At 41.8% G+C, this 24191-nt stretch overlaps 1 protein-coding gene across 1 annotated transcript in view; it reads left to right on the forward strand.

Moving 5' to 3' along the window:
* KCNMB2 (potassium calcium-activated channel subfamily M regulatory beta subunit 2) overlaps positions 1-24191 on the forward strand; it is a 547710-nt gene that overhangs the window by 393542 nt on the left and 129977 nt on the right. The window lies entirely within an intron of this gene.

Raw genomic sequence — 24191 nt, forward strand, 5'->3', positions numbered from 1 at the left:
TTTAACTAATAACAATATACTGTGTATGTGTTTTTTTTTTTTTTTTTTTTTAAACTTACTTAGCTGTACATACATTTTAAAATCTAAAATCCACAATCCACTCCATGAGTCCCTCTACTCAGTATGTGCAGCACTGCCACCCGGGAACACATGCCCTAAAATCTGAGAACTCAACATTTAACATAACAACAAGCACCACCACCATATGGATTTTATTAGCCCCATTCCAAAATTAAATCATCCACTCAGAATTAGACCAGAATAAGATTAACTAGAATAGCTGATGCATACTCAAACAAGGCATTCCATGCACGCACAGGTATTTTACAGATCAAATTGGGATGGCAGCAAATTATAATATAAGCAGAGGAGGGTTTGCAATTGCCACAAAGATCACTAATATAGAGAGGACTGGTAGGCCACTGCCTTAAGGTACAATACTAACCATTATTAACTATATTATTATTATTATTATTATTATTATTATTATTATTATTATTATTATTACATTCTTGCTGTATTAGTATAAGCTTTCAATATAAAATGAACAAAATGAGTGTCAATTGCTGTTTTGTTCCACAATTTGACTATTTTCGTTTTTTGCAGTTTTCTTCAGGCCAAATGTAGCGACCAGTCCCCACAAACGTAAGTTACCTTAAGGGGTAAACTAGAGATAATATGTTTAAAATATGTGAACTGTACCATGCATCATGCAGTGATTTTAATTTTCACAATATTTAAAGGGACACTATTGTCACCAGGACCACTACAGCTTAATGTAGTGGGTCTGGTGTCTATAGGCTGTCATGCTGGCTGATCACTATAAATGCTGCCTTTTCAGAGAAAAGGCAGTGTTTACATTGCTGCCTGGTAACACCTCTAGTTTTCACTCATAGTCACTCTAATGGTACAGCCACTAGAGGAGCTTCCTAGCCCAGTGCTCCACACTGTGCTTGATGGTGCTTAGTTTTCCACATAGAGATGCATTGATTTAAAATTAATGATCTCAGCCATGGCGGCAGGGCCAGTCAGGGCCAAACCAGTGTGGCATGGGAGAAAAGGTGAGAAAAAGACTTTTTAGGGGAGGCGGTTACCTAAATAGTTAAACACTATGTGTCAGGAAAATACAGTAAGTTTGTATTCCTGACATTATTATTCCTTTAAGGCTTGTTTGAATTTAGGCATTGTAATAAAGATAATGATTCTCAGTGGTAGCTGGCCTGGAATTACTGATTCGTTTTAGTGAAATCCAATTCTGCAGCGTGGACGTCATACTTTCCTCAATGCTTTCCCTTTTCTTTCTTAGTTGATATAATCGTGATTAGAGATGTCGCGAACATAACATTTTAAAACCCACAGGGACTCTTTCTGGCCACAATATTGATGGGAAAGTTGTTTCAAGGGGGCTAACACCTGGACTGTGGCATGCCGGAGGAGGATCCATGGCAAAACTCCCATGGAAAATTACATAGTTGATGCAGAGTCTGGTTTTAATCCATAAAGGGCATAAATCACCTAACATTCCTAAATTGTTTGGAATAACATGCTTTAACCCCTTAAGGACACACGACATGTGTGACATGTCATGATTCCCTTATATTCACCAAGTTTGGTCCTTAAGGGGTTAAAACATCAGGTATGATGTTGTATCGATCAGGTAGTGTAAGGGTTACGCCCGCTTCACAGTGACAGACCAAACTCTCCGTTTAACGCACCGCAAACAACCGCAAACAGTCCATTTGCACAACCGCAAACTCCCCATTTGCACAAGGTTGGATACCAAGCTAGACATGTCCCGTTCCTTGTCCTCACTGATGTCATTGAAGGTCTCTTCCTCCACCCAGCCACGTACAACACCAAGGGTCCCCAAAAGGTGACAACAAGCCCTCTGGGACGCCTGCTGTGTTTGGTCTTCCACCTCCTCAAAGCCACCTTCCTCCTCTGACTCCTCTTCTTCAGACTCCTCTCTCTGCCTTGCCTCTCTCTGCATTATTATAAGGTGTGTTAAGTAGTACTTCTCCTATCAGTTTAATCCCTGTTACGTCCCCTATCAGAGGACGTGTATATGGCATCGATTTTAGGAACCGGGAGATGGAAAAAGATGCTTGGTCGGTCCTCCTACTTCAAATTTGGGGCAGTGCGCGTGCACTCTAACGTGCCACCAGATAGGAGTGGTGTGTTAAGTAGTACTATTCTTATAAGTTTAATCCCTGTTACGTCCCCTATCAGGGGACGTGTATATGGCATTGATTTTAGGAACCGGGAGATGGAAAAAGATGCTTGGTTGGTCCTCCTACTTCAAATTTGGGGCGCTGCGCGTGTAATCTAATGTGCCACCAGATAGGAGTTGTCTGTTAAGTAGTACTATTCTTATCAGTTTAATCCCTGTTACGTCCCCTATCAGGGGACGTGTATATGGCATCGATTTTAGGAACCGGGAGATGGAAAAAGATGCTTGGTTGGTCCTCCTACTTCAAATTTGGGGCACTGCACGTGTAATCTAATGTGCCACCAGATAGGAGTGGTGTGTTAAGTAGTACTATTCTTATCAGTTTAATCCCTGTTACGTCCCCTATCAGGGGACGTGTATATATAATCGATTTTAGGAACCGGGAGATGGAAAAAGATGCTTGGTCGGTCCTCTTACTTCAAATTTGGGGCACTGCGCGTGCAATCTAATGTGCCACCAGATAGGAGTGGTGTGTTAAGTAGTAGTATTCTTATCAGTTTAATCCCTGTTACGCCCCCCTCATCAGGCCTTTTTTAGTTGAATGTATCGCCCACTGTCAGTCCCTTCGGGATCCATCCCTCATTAATCTTAATAAAGGTGAGGTAATCTAGACTTTTTTGACCTAGGCGACTTCTCTTCTCAGTGACAATACCTCCTGCTGCACTGAAGGTCCTTTCTGACAGGACACTTGAAGCGGGGCAGGCCAGAAGTTCTATCGCAAATTGGGATAGCTCAGGCCACTGGTCAAGCCTGCACACCCAGTAGTCAAGGGGTTCATCGCTCCTCAGAGTGTCGATATCTGCAGTCAAGGTGAGGTAGTCTGCTACCTGTCGGTCGAGTCGTTCTCTGAGGGTGGACCCCGAAGGGCTGTGGCAATGCGTAGGACTTAAAAATCTCTGCATGTCCTCCATCAACAACACGTCTGTAAAGTGTCCTGTCCTTGCCGGCGTGGTCGTGGGAGGAGGAGGATTACTTTCCCCTCTTCCCCTGTTAGATTCCCGTTGTGCTGTGACATCACCCTTATATGCTGTGTAAAGCATACTTTTTAATTTATTTTGGAACTGCTGCATCCTTTCCAGCTTGCGGTAATTCAGTAACATTTCAGGCACTTTCTGCTTATACCGGGGGTCTAGTAGCGTGGACACCCAGTACAGGTCGTTCTCCATCAGCCTTTTTATACGAGGGTCCCTCAACAGGCACGACAGCATGAAAGACCCCATTTGCACAAGGTTGGATGCCAAGCTACTCATGTCCCGTTCCTCATCCTCAGTGATGTCACTGAAGGTATGTTCTTCCGCCCAGCCACGTACAACACCACGGGTACCAGATAGGTGACAACAAGCACCCTGGGATGCCTGTTGTGGTTGGTCTTCCTCCTCCTCCTCCTCAAAGCCACATTCCTCCTCTGACTCCTCTTCCTCACAATCCTCTTCCAGCGTTGCCGCAGGTCCAGCAAGCGATGCTGATAAGGCTGTTTCTGGTGGTGATGGTGACCACAACTCTTCCTCTTCACGCTCATCTATGGCCTGATCCAGCACTCTTCACAGGGCACGCTCCAGGAAGAAAACAAATGGAATGATGTCGCTGATGGTGCCTTCGGTGCGACTGACTAGGTTTGTCACCTCCTCAAAAGGACGCATGAGCCTACAGGCATTGCGCATGAGCGTCCAGTAACGTGGCAAAAAAATCCCAGCTCCGCAGAGGCTGTCCTTGCACCCCGGTCATACAAATAGTCGTTAACGGCTTTTTCTTGTTGGAGCAGGCGGTCGAACATTAGAAGTGTTGAATTCCAACGTGTCGGGCTGTCGCAAATCAAGCGCCTCACTGGCATATTGTTTTGCCGCTGGATATCTTAAAAGTGCGCCATGGTCGTGTAGGAATGCCTGAAATGGTCACGCACCTTCCTGGCCTGCTTCAGGACGTCCTGTAAGCCTGGGTACTTATCCACAAAGTGTTGTACGATCAGATTACACACGTGCCATGCACGGCACATGTGTCAACTTGCCCAAGTTCAATGCCACCAACAAATTTCTTCCGTTGTCACAAACCACTTTGCCGATCTCCAGTTGGTGCGGAGTCAGCCACTGATCCACCTGTGCGTTCAGGGTGGACAGGAGTGCTGGTCCGGTGTGACTCTCTGCTTTCAGGCAAGTCAACCCCAAGACGGCGTGACACTGCCGTATCCGGGATGTGGATTAGTACCTGGGGAGCTGGGGGGTGCCGTTGATGTGGAGCAAGACGCAGCAGCAGAAGAGGACTCAGCCGAGGAGGTTATGGAAGAGGATGGAGTAGGAGGAGTAGAGGAGGTGGCAGCAGGCCTGCCTGCAAGTCGTGGCGGTGTCACCAACTCCTCTGCAGAGCCACGCATTCCATGCTTGGCAGCCGTCAGCAGGTTTACCCAATGCGCAGTGTAGGTGATATACCTGCCGTGACCATGCTTTGCAGACCAGGTATCAGTGGTCAGATGGACCCTTGCCCCAATACTGTGTGCCAGACATGCCATTACTTCCTTTTGCACAATCGAGTACAGGTTGGGGATTGCCTTTTGTGCAAAGAAATTTCGGCTGGGTACCTTCCATTGCGGTGTCCCAATAGCTACAAATTTTTGGAACACCTCAGACTCCACCAGCTTGTATGGTAAAAGCTTGCGGCCTAAGAGTTCAGACAAGCCAGCTATCAGATGCCGGGCAAGGGGGTGACTTTGTGGCTTCTTACGCTCAAACATGTCCTTGACAGACACCTGACTGTGGGCAGATGAGCAGGAACTGCTCAAGGCGAGAGACGGAGTGGTGGATGGTTGAGAGGGGGCAAGGAGGACAGCAGTGGTTGACGTAGCTGAAGATGCTGGACCAGGAGGAGGATGGCGGCTTTGAGTTTGTGTGCTGCTTGTACTCATGTGTTGATCCCATAGGTGTTTGTGATGTGCGATCATGTGCCTTCGCAAAGCAGTTGTACCTAGGTGGGTGTTGGACTTCCCACGACTCAGTTTCTTTTGGCACAGGTTGCAAATGGCATCGCTGTTGTCAGAGGCAAACACACCAAAAAAATGCCACACTGCTGAGCTCTGCAATGACGGCATTCTAGTGGTGGCAACAGCATGCGTTGATTGGCGTGCTGTCTGGCTGACCCCGGGTGCCGATGCATGCTGTCTGACTGTGCCACTAGCTCCTTGCGACGACCTCCCCCTGCTTCCAACTCATCTCCTCCTCCTCTCTGTCTCCCCATCTGAACTTTCCCCCTGTTCTTCTTCTCTTCTAGCGGGCACCCACGTGACATCCACGGACGTAATTTGCCACTCATATCTGGTGTCTCTATATCGTGCATTTAAAACAAAAAAACTTTTTTCACTGTAATAGATTGAAGAGCAGTTAGTTGTCTGCCAGCTTCTGTGTGAGGCTCAGTGGATACTGTGCCCATTTGCCCAGTGCCACCACTCATATCTGGTGTGACTATAGCGTGCCTTTAAAAACAAAACAAGTGTTTCACTGTAAGCTTATAGCAGTTAGTTGTCTGCAAGCGTCTGGGTGTCAGGCCTTCAGCGTGTGCTCTGCCAACCTCAGCAAGTGTAATTTGCCACTCATATCTGGTGTCTGTATAGCATGCTTTTACAAAGAAAAAAGTTTTTCAGTGTAAGCTAATAGCAGTCAGTGTCCTTAAAGCGGGTGTCAGGCCTTCAGCATGTGCTCTGCAGACCTCTGCCATTGCACATTGGCACTCATATCTGGTGTCACAATAGTGTGCATTTAAAACCCAAAAAACGTTTTCACTGTTATAGATTGAATAGCAGTTAGTTGTCTCCAAGCATCTGTGTGTCAGGCCTGCTCATCTGCCCACAGTCAGGTGTCTGTCAAGGACATGTTTGAGCGTAAGAAAATGTCAGAAAGTCACCCACTTGCCCGGCGTCTGACAGCTGGCTTGTCTGTACTATTAGCCCACCAGCTTTTACCATACAAGCTGGTGGAGTCTGAGGCGTTCAAAAAATTTGTAGCTATTGGGACACCGCAGTGGAAGGTACCCGGCCAAAATTTCTTTTCACAAAAGGCAATCCCCAACCTGTACTCAATTGTGCAAAAGGAAGTAATGGCATGTCTGGCACACAGTGTTGGGGCCAGGGTCCATCTGACCACTGATACCTGGTCTGCAAAGCATGGTCAGGGCAGGTATATCACCTACACTGCGCATTGGGTAAACCTGCTGACGGCTGCCAAGCATGGAATGCATGGCTCTGCAGAGGAGTTGGTGACACCGCCACGACTTGCAGGCAGGCCTGCTGCCACCTCCTCTACTCCTCCTACTCCATCCTCTTCCATAACCTCCTCGGCTGAGTCCTCTTCTACTGCTGCATCTTGCTCCGTATCAACGGCACCCCCCCAGCTCCCCAGGTGCTATTCCACATCCCTATTCTGCTGTGTGTCAGTGTGTATCATGGTCTCTGAGGACAGGTGTGAATCCATATCTGCCAAGTGACCCTATGTAGGGGTAACAGTCTCTAATTTGCTCTGTGTCAGTGTGTATCATGGTCTCTGAGGACAGGTGTCAATCCATATCTTCCAAGTGACTCTATGTAGGGGAAACAGTCTCTTTTCTGCTCTGTGTCAGTGTGTATCATGGTCTCTGAGGACGGGGAACAGTCTCTATTCTGCTTTTTGTCAGTGTGTATCAGGGGCTTTGAGGACAGGTGTCAATCCATATCTGCCAAGTGACCCTATGTAGGGGGAACAGTCTCTATTCTGCTCTGTGTCAGTGTGTATCATGGTCTCTGAGGACGGGGAACAGTCTCTATTCTGCTCTGTTTTACAGGAAAAATAAGGTGCGCTATAACTTTAAATAACTTAATAGTGTCCAATACAATAATAATTCTTAATATTATTGTTAAAAGTGCATGTGCAATGTGCAACACGTGAAGAAAATGGGGTAGCAAATCCACACTCACAATTTTAACGCCACTGGCGTGGATCACCCCTCAGGGCTATGCAAATATGTAAAACAAACACAAAAAAACAAAGATCATAGGGTAATATGTCTTTAAAACTAAAAGTATACGTAAGGGGAAAAATTCACACTTACAAAAGTAGAGCAGTAAAAGTCTGCTCTAACTATGATGGCAGAAGTCCTCTTATCTCAGGACTCAGAGACCTTTAGTATTCAGGACAGCAGACAAATCCTTCTGAAGCACTTTATTAGAATAAAGAATTTAAAAAGTAATTCACACAAAGTGATAAAATGTATAAAAATAGCTTCTAAGTCACCAGTCCAAATGATTCTCCTCGTCCAGCGGTCACGATATGTGCTGTTTGTATCCGCCGGTTGATAAGTATTATCACCTCGAGTCAATACTTCCGGGTTTCGGAGCGATCACGTGGTGACGTCGTGCGTGATGACGCGTTTTGCCAGATTGGCTTCCTCAGATCACATGTTGGATCCTGCTGTCCTGTCGGTTTTATAACGATCTTTCTGGGCGTGGATTTCTTGAGAGGAAAGTCTATTGGTTCTGGGTCACCTGATGACTCCATAATTAAAACGTCCAGTCTCTATTGTTTTGGGCATATCGCCTAAACGGCACATTAATTCATAAAAATAGGAACAAAATGAGTGGAGACAATACTCTTCAACCTCTAGTTTTAGATTCACAAAAACTCAAATCCATTGTAAATAAACACTGGCATCTACTAAGAAAGGATAAAGAATTAAATAATATTATTCCACAAAAAACGTTTATCACTTTTAGAGGGGCTACTAATTTAAAACAAATACTCACGTTTAACCACCCCAAAAGAGAAGTGCCAGAAACTTTTTTAAGTAATAATAAAAAAGGTTTTTACTCATGCGGGACATGTGTGGGCTGTAAATGTAGTGTTAATAGGACCCTTAAAGGAATTAACAATTTTTTTTTTTTTAATTCTTTATTTTTGAGTGCATAGAAAAAACATGGTTACAAATGCCTTTTACATGCCCCAACAGCATGTGATCACTATTTAACAGTTAACATAGGTAAACAGAGGCATGGCATGGGAAAACAATGCACATTTTTGTATATTATGACATGAAGGCTAGTTGTGACTATGAGTGGTTCTGAGTTGAGAGTAGTAATCGTAAATGCAAAGAATGACTTAATATGTAAGTGGTTAGCATGATACACTGATTATACCTGTATGATTTTATGTATAGTAAGATGCCTGTCAGGTACATCTGCCTAGGTATTAACAAAACTATAGGCTGTCATATACAAGAAGAATTTTAGATACGTTTCTAAACATTCTATATTAGTGTATCAACTAGCAGGTAGGCGCAACACAAGGTATCTAATGGGTAGTTCTCACTGGGTAAGCCTGGTCAATGGGTGCAAAAGGCATGATAAGTCAATCCTCCTGTGTCTAACCGATGCCCAATCTTGAGGCCTTGGCTGTAATCTTGGGGTGGGCGTGGGAGTCCCCCAAAACGTGCCTTTCCATCTCCAAGCTGGGATGTAGTCTGGGGTTTTAGTGACCTTATATTCCTGTCCGGGTACCAGCAGATCTTGAATTTGGTGTCTCTGGTTGAGCCTAGGAGGCTTGCGATGGCTGGGAACCCCAGATGGGTGGAGGTGGTGAGCACCCAGGGATCCCATGTCCGTCCGCGGCCTAGGTAAGTAGCGGTTCTTGGCTGGGTTATGTAGGGTAGCCCGGGGTCTATCAGCATGTTGTGGTCGCCCAGGTGGAGCGGTGGTCTCCCCAAGGGGATAGAGGCTCTGAGGGGGCAGTCCTGGGGTATGTCGCTGTTTAGGTCTTAAGTGACTCACCGCTGGTCTGTGGTTAGTTTGCTGAGGCTTCCGCCGTATTGCCCATCTCCTTCTCCCAGCCATCTTAGCTGTACCTTGGCTCCGTCTTGGAGCCGCTGGCTGAGGCGTGGTGTCTTGTGGAGTTATTGTCGGTGGGGCCCTTCCTGGAGTGCCCTTGCAGGCTGTAAGTCTGGCCCAGAAGTCTGCTAGTAAGTGGTCTAGTCGTTCCGCAAGTGTGGGCAGAGGGTGTCTGGGTGCTGTCTCGAATGTGGCATCCGCCATGTTACAAGTCGCTGGTCTGGCTACGCTGGTATGCCCAGTGTGATGCCGTGTTCTTGAGCTGCTAGCTGAGTATACCGGGATATCCCCCACCGGCAGGGGGGGGGGAGAGAGTGTGCTGGGGGGACCTCCATTTAAGTAGGCTGCAGGCGGTGGGGGGATCGGCCGCCTCCCTCGTGCCGTCTGAGTAGGCCTCCTGTAGGCCTCAGGTCTATCCCCTGGGCGTAGTCGTCAAATTCATCCGATTGCTCGATACTGATTGCTGCTGTGGTAGACCCCTGTCTCTCGGGCTTTCAAACAGGCAGTTTTATGGTTATTTGCCGTGATTTTGGCTGAATTCAGGCTGTTATGCACGGAGCTCAGTCAATGTGCGACCGTTTAGCTTGGCTGCTAGGCTCCGCCCCCCCCGGAATTAACAAATTTAAAAGCAAACATTCTAAATACGAGTTTAATATTAGGGATTTTATCACTTGTTTTAGCAAAAATATTATATATCTGCTGATTTGCCCCTGCGGATTGCAGTATGTAGGGAGAACGATCCGTCCGCTACATAAAAGGATTTACGAACATGTTAACAATATACGCAAGGGATTTGAGCTACATAGTGTGTCTGCGCATTTCAAAAAATACCACAATAAAGATCCGAGCGGACTAACCTTTGTAGGGATACAAGAAGTAAAAAAATCCTGGCGAGGAGGTGACCATATACAGCACATATGTAGAGAGGAAATGAAATGGGTTCATAAATTGGGAACCCTGGAACCAATGGGTCTTAACATTGAGTTTGATCTTTTTAATTTTTTATAAAAAAAAATGTATGATGTTTCTGAACTTTTCCATTATCTGTACTTCTTCTGTTTACAATGTGTTTTTTTAATCTATTTTGCTCTATTAGTAGGATGTGGGACATTACAATATAGCTGCTACTACATCTGGTATGATGTTTTCTATTTAATTGTATTATAAAAATAATAATATATGTACTTATTTTACATTTACTTGTGTTTAGCTTGTATTTATAATGTTATTGCATATTAAAATGTTTTAAATTTCCTATACAGACAAGTGTGAAAATGCTAGTATTAGTAGCCTTTATATTTCTTCATTCCAACATAAATGTGCCGTTTAGGCGATATGCCCAAAACAATAGAGACTGGACGTTTTAATTATGGAGTCATCAGGTGACCCAGAACCAATAGACTTTCCTCTCAAGAAATCCACGCCCAGAAAGATCGTCATAAAACCGACAGGACAGCAGGATCCAACATGTGATCTGAGGAAGCCAATCTGGCGAAACGCGTCATCACGCACGACGTCACCACGTGATCGCTCCGAAACCCGGAAGTATTGACTCGAGGTGATAATACTTATCAACCAGCGGATACAAACAGCACATATCGTGACCGCTGGACGAGGAGAATCATTTGGACTGGTGACTTAGAAGCTATTTTTATACATTTTATCACTTTGTGTGAATTACTTTTTAAATTCTTTATTCTAATAAAGTGCTTCAGAAAGATTTGTCTGCTGTCCTGAATACTAAAGGTCTCTGAGTCCTGAGATAAGAGGACTTCTGCCATCATAGTTAGAGCAGACTTTTACTGCTCTACTTTTGTAAGTGTGAATTTTTCCCCTTACGTATACTTTTAGTTTTAAAGACATATTACCCTATGATCTTTGTTTTTTTGTGTTTGTTTTACATATTTGCATAGCCCTGAGGGGTGATCCACGCCAGTGGCGTTAAAATTGTGAGTGTGGATTTGCTACCCCATTTTCTTCACGTATTGCACATTGCACATGCACTTTTAACAATAATATTAAGAATTATTATTGTATTGGACACTATTAAGTTATTTAAAGTTATAGCGCACCTTATTTTTCCTGTAATGCATGTATAGTGGTGTTTTTTTTTAGCTATTTTACACTTTAAGGTGCAGCTTTTTAATATTGCTTCACTTGTAATAAGTAAATATTTGTGTTCACTATCACTAAATATATAGCGCCTACGGTTTGCCTGTAGATATTTATTTTATACTCTATTCTGCTCTGTATCAGGGGCTTTGAGGACAGGTGTTAATCCATACCTGTCAAGTGACCCTATGTAGGGGGAACAGTCTCTATTCTGCTCTTTGTCAGTGTGTATCAGGGGCTTTGAGGATAGGTGTCAATCCATATCTGCCAAGTGACCCTATGTAGGGGGAACAGTCCCTATTCTGCTCTGTGTGAGGAGGAGGAACGGGAAATGAGTAGCTCGGCATCCAACCTTGTGCAAATGGGGTTGTTGAGGGACCCTCGTATAAAAAGGCTGAAGAAGAACGACCTGTGCTGGGTGTCCACGCTACTAGACCCCCGGTATAAACAGACAGTGGCGGAAATGTTACTGAATTACAAGTCGGAAAGGATGCAGCATTTGCAAAATAAATTAAAAAGTATGCTTTACACAGCGTATAAGAGTGATGTCACAGCACAACGGGAATCTAACAGGGGAAGAGGTGAAAGTCATCCTCCTCCTCCCACGACTACACCATATCTACCAAGTGACCCTATGTAGGGGTAACAGTCTCTATTCTGCTCTGTGTCAGTGTGTATCATGGTCTCTGAGGACGGGGAACAGTCTCTATTCTGCTCTGTGTCAGTGTGGATCATGGGCTTTGAGGACAGGTGTCAATCCATACCTGCCAAGTGACCCTATGTAGGGGGAACAGTCTCTATTCTGCTCTGTGTCAGTGTGTATCATGGTCTCTGAGGACGGGGAACAGTCTCCATTCTGCTCTGTGTCAGTGTGTATCAGGGGCTTTGAGGACAGGTGTTAATCCATACCTGCCAAGTGACCCTATGTAGGGGGAACAGTCTCTATTCTGCTCTGTGTCAGTGTGTATCAAGGGCTTTGAGGACAGGTGTCAATCCATACCTGCCAAGTGACACTATGTAAGGGGAACAGTCCCTATTCTGCTCTGTGTCAGTGTGTATCAGGGTCTCTGAGGACAGGTGTCAATCCATATGTCAAGGTGTCAATCCATATGTCAAGGTGTCAATATGTCATATGTCAGGTGTCAATCCATATCCATTGCGATTTAGGAATGTTAGGTGATTTATGCCCTTTATGGATTAAAACCAGACTCTGCATCAACTGTGTAATTTTCCATGGGAGTTTTGCCATGGATCCCCCTCCGGCATGCCACAGTCAAGGTGTTAGTCCCCTTGAAACAACTTTTCCATCACTATTGTGGCCAGAAAGAGTCCCTGTGGGTTTTAAAATTCGCCTGCCTATTGAAGTCTATGGCGGTTCGCCCAGTTCGCCCGTTCGCGAACCTTTGCGGAAATTCACGATCGCCGTTCGCGAACGGAAAATTTTATGTTTGCGACATCTCTAATGGTTATATTTATTTTGATTGGGAAAAAAAGTTTAGATTTTGCATTTTAAATATGCATTTTGTTGATCTACCTCTGGATTCTCAAAGTTAACTTAACTGGGGTAAGCTGGCCCAGTCACTATGAGGGATGCAGATCCAAACTCCCAAATACATACACAAGCACACCGATGTGCATTTCTATACACACAGCTGTACACTCCCTTACACACACAGCTACACACTCCCATACATACACACAGATAGCTGCACACATATTTATGCCCACACTTCTACACAGAGCTACACATTCACATACAACTACACACTTTCATACAAGCAGGTACACACAGATGGGCACTCTGAGACAAACAGATACACTATATACAGTGATACAGACACACACATATTCAAAGGAGCCTGCTAAGCTGCTCTTGAAGATATGAAATTAGAGAATCACTCACAAAATATTATTTGTGAATATTGAGGATTTTTGTTTTTGTACCAGTAAAATGCTATCAACAGTGTTCTAATTACATAGGCCCCAATTTAATAATTTTGGCTTTTCAAATGATTTGATATTTTTACATAAACTTTTTAAATGATTCAATATATTGAAAAATATTCTAATTTTTTTTATATTGATATGTTTTATATGTGTTATATTTTAATATTTTGAAATAATAATTCAGTTTATCCAAAATTTATCCAAAAGTGTATCCAAAAATATTAAATCATTTAAAAAGCTTATCTAAAAATATTAAATCAGGGCCATAGTAAGAGTGTCTTGCACTATGATATGTGTGTGTGTGCCATTGTTGAGGGTCCATATCAAACTCTTTTTTTTTTTTACTGTATTTAATATTGCAGTGTCGGAAAATGATTTAAAAAGAGATATGGTCTTTAAAGGCAGTATTCATTGTTAGCTTGATGAGTAGTGTATTGGTTATTTAATATTGTAGTACATTATTCTGTCTTTTTGGTATTAATTACATGTTCTCTGCAATCTAATTTTTTTACTTTTGCAAAATAATACACAAAATTATACAGAGTTTATAAGGTTTAGAAAAAGTGGTGACAAACAGCATTCATAGGGATTACAAAAATAAAAATTATCAGCGCTTAGGCAATCTAAATAAGACATAGTTTTAAAAGGATACGAATGGATTCCATAGGGTTTTTTTTTTTTGTTTGTTTTTTAAATAAACAGTGTTACACTATATCTGTTTCTTCCCTGTCTAAAAGGTGTCTACATAGTGTCCCCTGGACTGGAGATTGGAACCAAATAGTAACACTAATGAACTCTGTGTCATCTATACTATACTCCCTGCAATCTTGAAATATATGCTTTTCCCCCCTAATATATTTTAGAAGAGGAAGATTGTCTAAGCGCTGATACTTTTTATTTTTGTATTGGTTGTTTTTAGGAACTTGGGAAGGTTATATAGTATCTAGCTGCTTTTATTCATTGTATTGTGTATTTTACATTACCTATGCGCTCTCTTATAGTGTATGCTTGTATTCATAGTAATTGTATGTAGGGCCAGTCAAGAGAGGATTGTAAGGAGGTAACGGGTGCAATAGCAAGTGGTTGCCACTTGTGTTATCACTTGGTAAATATAAGTTTTTGTATTGGGTGTGAGGTGATAAGGAATGGTCAAGGTAAAAAAAAAAAAAATCATACTAGTTTTGCAAGCTTGTCAGTAAGGCAGAGATGTACTAATGACTTCTGGATTTAGCAGCAATTAAACCATGGATCTTTTCTTTGGAGCACTTCTAGCAGCACACAGACAGCAGTAACCATGTTTAAGATAGTTGGAGAATATCAATTGGGATTGTGATTGTTGCTTCATTCTTCACCATAGGTTCAGAGAGTAAAAAGATTAATACAGGTGCAGTTTGAGATAGGTGAAAAGATGTGAAATATAGAGATTTACAGTGCATGTCCCATTGGCTTAAACCACTGGTTGGTTGCATTTTTGAATCTAAATATAATTCTTCCCATGAGACAGCAGTCTGTACCATTTTTGGTTCCTCTCAAAAGTTTACTGGATCTTGTCTGTGGGGACAAAAATATCTTGGCTTCTCTGACACCATATCAAGATTATTTACTCATTAGGTTATTTGTGAGTAAAAGTATACCCGATGTCTTTGTTAAATGTAGAATAGTAAGAAGTAGGTGACTTGAAACAGGTAGTATATAGAATTTCAATAGAATGGTTCAATATACTAATACTAAGATCTGAATAAAAGTGCATATGAAAATCTATTTGCTGGCTTTGCGTTGGTATTGTAAGTGCAGAAAAGATTGAGTTTACAAGTGAGCAAAGGTTCATTGTAGGCAAAGAGAAAAAAATAACTTGATGTACTGTTGAAGACAGCTTTGTAAGTGAGAAACATGTTTTCAATTGAATTTTAGAAATATAAGTAACCAGTATACTTGATGCTCTTCAATAAAGCATTTTTGAGTAATAACAATGCTCTTGATTCACTCAACAAGAAGAACCTTACTAGATAATTTATTTTCCTGGAAAAGTCAAACTTTTGTGTCAATATTTAAATTTATATTGAGTTAATTTACAAACTTATACAATTTTAATTATGATCCAGGAGAATCAGATATGTCTAGTACATTATACCATTCTGAAGACCAATATGTAATATCCTCGTTTATGATATTCTAATCCCCACAGCAATCCTCTCTTCAAGTTTATTAATCATGACAAATACATCTTTCTTCAAGGTCATACCATGTATCAATGCAATACAACTAGTATACTTTTAAGGACTGTGAAGAAATTGCTACAGATGACATCAGTTCCATCTGGGGAGTTGCATTCATATGCAAAAATAGAATTGAATAAAAAAAGTAAAAAGGAGAGCAACATTTAGTCAGTAGGAAACATTGGCAGGTGCGCTGGAGAAGGACTTTAAATTGTGTTTAAGGGAAATGCAAATTGTTCTTAAAAATAATTTTTTCCTCTGGTGCTCATCCGTGAATGCTTCAGAAATGGTTTAAGCTGAGTTCCAATAAAAATGCCAATAGGCCAGCCTAAAGGGAGACAGCAACATAATTATCAGAATCAAGACACTCCATTTTGAAAAGCCCCAGAGGCATTGTACTGTAGGTTAATCCATTTCCATAAAATGAGGACACTTTGGTGAGTATTTCCCTATGAAGATACATGCCTGCGACAGTTACTGTCTGCTATTACGAAACATTATCTCTGTTGGAACACATTATGCAGCATTATTTTAGAGATCAAAAGCAACACTGCTCAAATCTGTTTTTCAAGAATTGGAAATTAGAAGCAAGGAAATAAAAAATGAAGGTCAGTCAAACAACACTTAAGAGCTTGTGAGGTGGTCAAGTGAAGTTCATGTTAACCCTGTCACTGACAAAATAGTTTTCATAATATTTATGTACATACAATTCAGTGGTGAAACTAATCCAGAGAAGGCCCTGGTGCAAGAATGTTTTTTGGTCCCCTGTGCAAGAGAGACAAAAGGTAGATTAACATCAGTTGTACAACTCCAATGATGAAATACCAGCTGGGGATATAGCATTTGCCCATCCTTTCCGGGTTATATTTGTGAGCAGTGTTTCTGTGTTTGAATGTAAGCATGTTTTTGTATAGAGTATATGTGTGCATGTAGAGGTGTATTTGTATGTACTGTTGCCATTGGAGTGCAGCGGTGTACTTATGTGTAGTGTGTACGTTTGAATGAAGCCGTGTGTTTGTATGTTGTGTTGACTTTTAAATACAGGTGTCCTTTTGTGTGTAGTGTTTTTGTTTGATTGAAGGGTGTGCTTATATATAATTTTAGTGTTTTAATACAGAGGTGTGTTGGTATGTAATGTTGGCGTCTGCATGCAGGGGTGTGTGTGGGTGTAATGTTGGCTTTCAAATGTGGATGTACATTTGTGTGTAGTATTGGTGTTGGAACACAGGGTGTGCCTGTATGTAATATTTGTGTTAGAGTGCAGGTGTGTGTTTGGATGTATGTACATACACACACATACTAACATAGATAGACATTAACACACAGATATGCACTTATAAACACACTGACACATACACATTGAAACATACACACATTTACACATTTCGCACACATTGACACAGAGATATACACAAACAGAGATACACACATACAGAGATACACACATACACAGGCACACATACTGACAAATGGAAACACCTTGACATATGCAAACACTGGCACATGCACACACCCTGGCACGCAGATACACACACTGATACACACACAGACACACACACATATACACACCCTGACACACATACACAGACACTGACAAATCCATACACCTTGACACATGCACAGACTGACACATAGATGCACACACATAGGCACACATACTGACACATGCACAGACTAAAACACAGATTCACACATGCAGACACTTATACTGACACTTATACTGACACATGCACACAATGGCATATGCACACCTTGACACACAGATGCACACACACACACATACACATTGACATACACACATCTTGACACAGATACATACATACACACACACACACATATATAAGCACATAAATGTCATAATTTTTTTATATTTGCAGCGAGTCTCCTGTTAGCTTACCTTTTGTGTCCAGGAGGGTGGTTGCTTGTAGTCCTGATGCTGCCTGAGGTCACTGGGAGTGTGGAGCAGCTCTCTCATTGCTCCTCTCACTCCATGCCGCCTGTGCCAACTGTGTTGTCTCCTCCTTCCAACGCGGTGCTCTTTCTATTTAAGCTGATCAGCTGTCATTTCCTTTAAGAAGGTGCCTGGTCGGCTTTTAAAGGGCCACAGAGCCTGGCCGAGTCCCTGTCAGAAATAAAGAAATATTACCCATAGGGTGGCCCATGAACACAGGTTCATGGGCCACCTGATCTGCCCCCAAGGTGTGTAGGCACAGGGGCAGTCACACCAGCGGCACCCGTTATTGTTCTGCCACTGATATGATTGGCACTCTTGTACATGAAATTGGTTTGTTATAACTTAATTTGGTTTGTAGAATGTGCCCAGGGAGTCGCAGAGTTGAGAGTATCTCAAGCACTGCATAAACTGAGACCAACTCTCTCTGCTGTGCTCTGTCCAAGGGGGAATGTGGCCACAAAATGGGGGCAATATTAGAAATGCTGTGGCAATGTGACAACATATGAGACAATGTAACTAAGGCAATATATATAGGCACAATGTGAGTGCATAACCGACATACATATGCCACAAAGTTGGACAAACATAAAGCAGAATATGCCATCAATACTTGGTTTGTAAGGCACAAATGGGCCTGGTACTTAGGAGGTTAAGTTTATGTGTGTGTCATATCTTCACACAGTTTTAAGAACTTCCCACTGATAAACAAACACCAATAAATAACATAGATAACATTTATTAGTGCAACATTTTCTGTTGCATAACTACTGCAAACTTATATGATATTATATGTATACTTATTTCTTATGATTAATACTTCTACACCTATACCCTTATTTAATGCTAGTTCTGAAGTGCTGAGTACACTTGTCGTCATGTGCTATACACATAAAGCAATACAGATGTCATTGCACAGTGTAATTTAAATAATGGAAATAATGAAATGGAGTTTGAGGTGAATAATCTCTGCAGGTATTCCAAACTCATTAATACTGAGATCCTACCACATTTCAACATTTCCTGTTTGTGACTTTTAAAATGTTTCAGTTTGTGATCTATGATAAATCATAAATAGGTGATTGTTTACACAAATAAATAACCATTTTACATACACGATCCACTTTTTAAAATAAATGTAAGTTTGTTAACATAACCCCTTAAGGACTGGACTTTTTTTGCGATGTTGTACATTTGCGACCAGGCATCTTTTTACACTTTTGTGGTGTTTGTGTTTAGCTGTAATTTTCCGCTCTCTCATTTACTGTTCATATACAAATTATATATTGTTTTTTTCACGACAAAAGGGGCTTTCTTTACATACCATTATTTATATAATCTCATGTAATTTAATTTTTAAAAAATGAAAAAATATGATGAAAAATTGAAAAAAAATACATGTTTTTTGACTTTTATGTGAAAAATCTTTTATTCATCTACAAAAGCGAATGAAAAAAACTGCTAAATAGATTCAAAATTTTGTCCTGAGTTTAAAAATACCCAGTGTTTACATGCTTTTTGCTATTTTTTTGCATGTTATAGGGCTATAAGTACAAGTAGGATATTGCGGTTTCAAAACATATATTTTTAAAATTTATCAATAGTGACATTGTAACACTATTATCTGTCATAAATCGCTGAATAACACCCCACATGTACATATTTTTTTTAAAGTAGACAACCCAGGGTATTCAATATGGGGTATGTCCAGACTTTTTTAGTAGCCACTTAGTCGCAAACACTGGCCAAAGTTAGCGTTCATATTTGTTTGTGTGTGAAAAAAGTAAAAAACTAAATTGAACGCTAATTTTGGCCAGTGTTACTGTCAGGGTACTCACCTGTGAGACAGACGGCCAGACGTGGTCGCTCCTGGAATTCCCAACAGGGGACTTGAACCGGGGAACTTATCTATCCTAGTCCTGCTCTCTGCCTCTGAGCCACAGCAGCTTTACCAGAGACTACTGATTCCGGTCTTGTTCATCCTGGCATGGCTACTACACCGGGGGCTGCACCTTGACTTGTCTGTGTCTCACCTGACTCTGATCTATCATCAGCAGGGTATTTAAACCCAGCCTCGCCCTGTACTCAGGGTCAAGTCTTTGATCTTGTGTTGCTGTGTCGTACCAGTGTTCCAGTTTATCTGCTTCGTTTCTTTGACCCCGGCTTGTGACTACGTTTATCCTGACCTCTGGCATCCCTTGACTTCGGCTACTCCTCATTGTTCCTGACCTCTGGCATCCTTTGACCTCGGCTATCCCTCGACTATCCTCCTGGTTCTGTCCTTGCCTGTCCTGTGTATTTGGTACTGCATCCTGCACAGCCCCCGTGCACAGACCCACAGGCCAGGTGAATTCTTACCTGACCACCTCGGCCTGTGGCTATCTGCAAGGGTGAGCGACATATCTGCGCTACAGACTCCCAACTCAGGTAAGACCCTGACAAAAGACTTGACCAATATGGAGTCCGCAGAAATGTGCTCACCCTCACTCCAGCAAGTGTCCAGCCTGTCCCAGACTGTTTCGGAGTTGCAGCAGGAAATTTTTTCTCTTAAAGGCGCAGTACATCCAGCTCCGGAACCCTTTGTCATCATGCCCGACAGATTTGATGGTAACTACACGTCCTTTCAGTCATTCAGGATGGATTGCGAGGTTTTGTTTTCTTTAAAGCCTCGAACTTACGCCACGGATTTCATCAGGGTCAGAGCGGCTATCAACCTGTTGTCTGGACGCATTAAAGTTTGGTCTTACCAAATGTTGCAGAGGGAGAGTCCTGTCCTTGTCAGCTGGGAATCCTTTATTATTGCTTTGGACTCACAGTGCAGGACCACTAAGCCCAAGCCAGCTCCACCTACTAAAAAATCGCGGAGTCTACGTTACCAAGGAACCGAGTACTATCACCACACCCCAGTGATGCCCTCTTATGATCCAGTTCCCAGGAAAACTCCAGAGGTATCCTGTGTTCCACTTGATCCTGAGGAACCTATGCAAATTGGACGTGTCCACTGCAAAGTCACACCTAGGGAGAGGGACCGAAGGAGAAGCCATGGTCTGTGTTTTTACTGTGGAGAAGGAGGACACTTCATCACGCTTTGTCCTGTTCGCCCTCCTAGACCTCCAGCTCTCCGACTGGGTAATAATATTCTTCGTCCAGTGTACACCGCTTATCAGCCTAAAGAGCTACAAGGGAGCCGTTATTCCTGTCCAGGCTTGGCTTCCATGGAAAATGCTATACCCCCTGCTCCAGAGTCGTCTGCATCTACTACCAAAGTTGCTTCCTGTAGTACCACCACTACTTCCTGCCCACTTGAAAAGGATTTACCTATGGATTGTGTCATTGCTTCTAATGGCACTACGGTCTGTAAAAAAGACCTAGAAGTGTTCGAAAAAGCACTGCTAGCTACGAGCACTGTCCCTCCCGAAGTTGTGGAAGTTTTTGTCACCCCTACCCGGAACCTAGACCGATCGTCAGCCGTACCAGAAGCTGGTACTGGGAAATCCCGAGCTAATCAGGGATTCCATACTGAGGACTTTCACTATGGGGACTCGATGGATTCTGAGAGTGACTCTGGAGAGACGGATTATTTCAATGAGGAGTCTACTTACGCCCAGAGGTCGTTTTTGAAGGGGGAGGTACTGTCAGGGTACTCACCTGTGAGACAGACGGCCAGACGTGGTCGCTCCTGGAATTCCCAACAGGGGACTTGAACCGGGGAACTTATCTATCCTTGTCCTGCTCTCTGCCTCTGAGCCACAGCAGCTTTACCAGAGACTACTGATTCCGGTCTTGTTCATCCTGGCATGGCTACTACACCGGGGGCTGCACCTTGACTTGTCTGTGTCTCACCTGACTCTGATCTATCATCAGCAGGGTATTTAAACCCAGCCTCGCCCTGTACTCAGGGTCAAGTCTTTGATCTTGTGTTGCTGTGTCGTACCAGTGTTCCAGTTTATCTGCTTCGTTTCTTTGACCCCGGCTTGTGACTACGTTTATCCTGACCTCTGGCATCCCTTGACTTCGGCTACTCCTCATTGTTCCTGACCTCTGGCATCCTTTGACCTCGGCTATCCCTCGACTATCCTCCTGGTTCTGTCCTTGCCTGTCCTGCGTATTTGGTACTGCATCCTGCACAGCCCCCGTGCACAGACCCACAGGCCAGGTGAATTCTTACCTGACCACCTCGGCCTGTGGCTATCTGCAAGGGTGAGCGACATATCTGCGCTACAGACTCCCAACTCAGGTAAGACCCTGACAGTTTGTGACCAAGTGGTTACTAAAAAAGACTGGTCATACCCCATTTGCAATACCTTGGGTTGTCTTCTTTCGCAAATGGTATGCCATCATGGGGGTAATTCTCATTCCTGGGCTACCATACGCTCTCAAAGGCAACGTAACCAACCTGGTCATTTTCAATGTAAAAATATTTGACCCATATATTTGACCCTGTAACTTTCAAAAACGCTATAAAACCTGTACATGGGGGGTACTGTTATACTCAGGAGACTTTGCTGAACACAAATATTAGTGTTTCAAAACTGGAAAATGTATCACAACAATTATATCATCAGTAAACGTGCTGTTTATGTGTGAAAAATGCAAAAAAAGTCACTTTCACTGACAATATCATCGCTGTGATACGTTTTACTGTTTTGAATCACTAATATTTGTGTTCAGCAAAGTCTCCCGAGTAAAACAGTACCCCCCATGTACAGGTTTTAGGGTGTCGTAGAACGTTACAGGGTAAAATACAGTGCTAGCAAATTAAATTCTCTAGACTTTTGGCCTGGGTTGGCAGGCAGGTCCCTTAAATTGCAATCAATAAAATAACTTAATTATGTAAAAATATTACATAAATATGCACGTAGAATTTAAATATATATGCATATTTATATATTTGAAGTCTACGTGTATATTTATATAATTATTTATGTCATTTTGTATATGGACATAGGAATAGTTTGTATTCTTTTTATTTATATATACATAGATATATATACAATTTCATTCTAAGTGTATTTTGATATAAATATATATATATTAATATCAAAATACAGTTAGAATAACATTTCGTATAGATATATATATTTTTTTTAATTTTTATTATTATTTTTAATTTTTTAAATTTAATTTAAATTATTTATTATTCGTATTTTATAATAATATATATATACAATATATATATAGTTATTATATATATTATATATATATATACGTGTGTAAATTAATTATAAGTGTATTTTTATATTAATATATGTACATATTAATATAAAAATACACTTAGCATGACATTATATATATGATATATAGACATATATTATATAGGTATAATATATGTCTATATATCATATATATACACATATATAATAATATTTTTTTTTTTATTCACTATAACTTTAATTTTTTTTGGATTTTACACTGGCAGGGAGACTGCCTGTCAGCACAGACAGTCCCCCTGCAGGCAGAGTCTAGGACACCTATTGTGACCATGTGGTCGCCCTGTTGGGCGATCACATGGCCACAGGGGTCCTAATCCGCCATGGGGAGACTGTCTGGGCTGCAGGCAGTCTCCCCACAACGGGAGCAACGCCGATCGCCGCCGGGGGAACGACGGCGATCGGGTAAGTACCTCTTAAATTTAGGACGGTTCAGGACCGTCGTCGGTCGGCAACGCAAAAATGCCGATGACGGTCCTGAACCGTCCCGCGTCCTTAAGGGGTTAAAGGACCCATAAATCATTTTAGCTTGCTGAAAAGCTTTATGTGTGAAGAGTGTGTCCTATTTTTATTTTTGCAAAAAGGGCATATTTTAATAGAAATTGACAGTTATATAAACCAACCGGGTAACACCCTTCCTGGCTTTCAAGCAAACAATAAGTACTGTTACTTCCTGTTTTTTTTTTAGCTCAGTGGAACTAAAGTCAAGAGACAGAGAATTGCCCAGAGCACCTGCCTTGCAAAGACTTCTCACTGAGCTGTATTAGGAAGCCTGTGATTATAAATTATTAAATGTATGCAAGTTATAACTTGTATGCAAGTTACTAAACAGTGATTTTTATGTATTTTGTATATGGGCAGAGGAGTGTCACTTTACATTTATTACAACAACCATAACCCACTGTTTCCCACCCTCTAGCGTCATGGTACCATTCTTCAAGTTAACATATAGTATGAGCTGAGACTATAATTTTCACATGGGTGTATGTGTAGTAAACATTAAATAACAAGAATGTGTGATAGGCAATCTAAAACTATGAAAGCAAACAATTACATGTTTTATAAGGAGATGACAGAGCATTATTGAAAGCGTTGCTTCATTAGGCAACTAGCAAGCATTAGAAAAAGTACACATTCAAGCTTGACCCTTTATAAACTAAGTAAACACATGTTGTACTACACACCTTTTATGAAAGTTTTGAGTGACCTTTGAGGTTCAATCTTTGAAGCTATTAATTTCAAAGTTTATAGAAGATTAGGCATGTAATTGTGTGTTAAATAACTATGGATGGCATAAATTATCTAGTTAATGGTGCAGGAATAATTAATGACATCACATATGGTCAGCTCTGCAAATTCCCCCCCCCCCAAAATAATTGTAAAGACTTGTGAATCATTGGGAAAGCAAATTCTTCTTCTTTTTTCAGTCAGTTGTGTTATCTTTTATAATTCTCAAGTTCCATACAATGAACCAAATCCAACCTTTGTTTCAGAGCAATTCTTGCAGTTCATAAAAAAAAAAAAATTAACAGCAAAAACAATCGTGTTATAATGTTTGCCATTTTTTATTCCAGTACTAGATGTACTACATTTATAAAAAGCTGTGCCAAATCTGACAATGGCATGTTACCAGTTGAACTCTTTTCAGCTGAGTTCTATTCGTAAAAGAAGGGTGGCTTTTTGTTCATTT

The sequence above is a fragment of the Pelobates fuscus genome, chromosome 2 (genome assembly GCF_036172605.1).
Source record: "Pelobates fuscus isolate aPelFus1 chromosome 2, aPelFus1.pri, whole genome shotgun sequence".
NCBI classification, from domain to species: domain Eukaryota; kingdom Metazoa; phylum Chordata; class Amphibia; order Anura; family Pelobatidae; genus Pelobates; species Pelobates fuscus.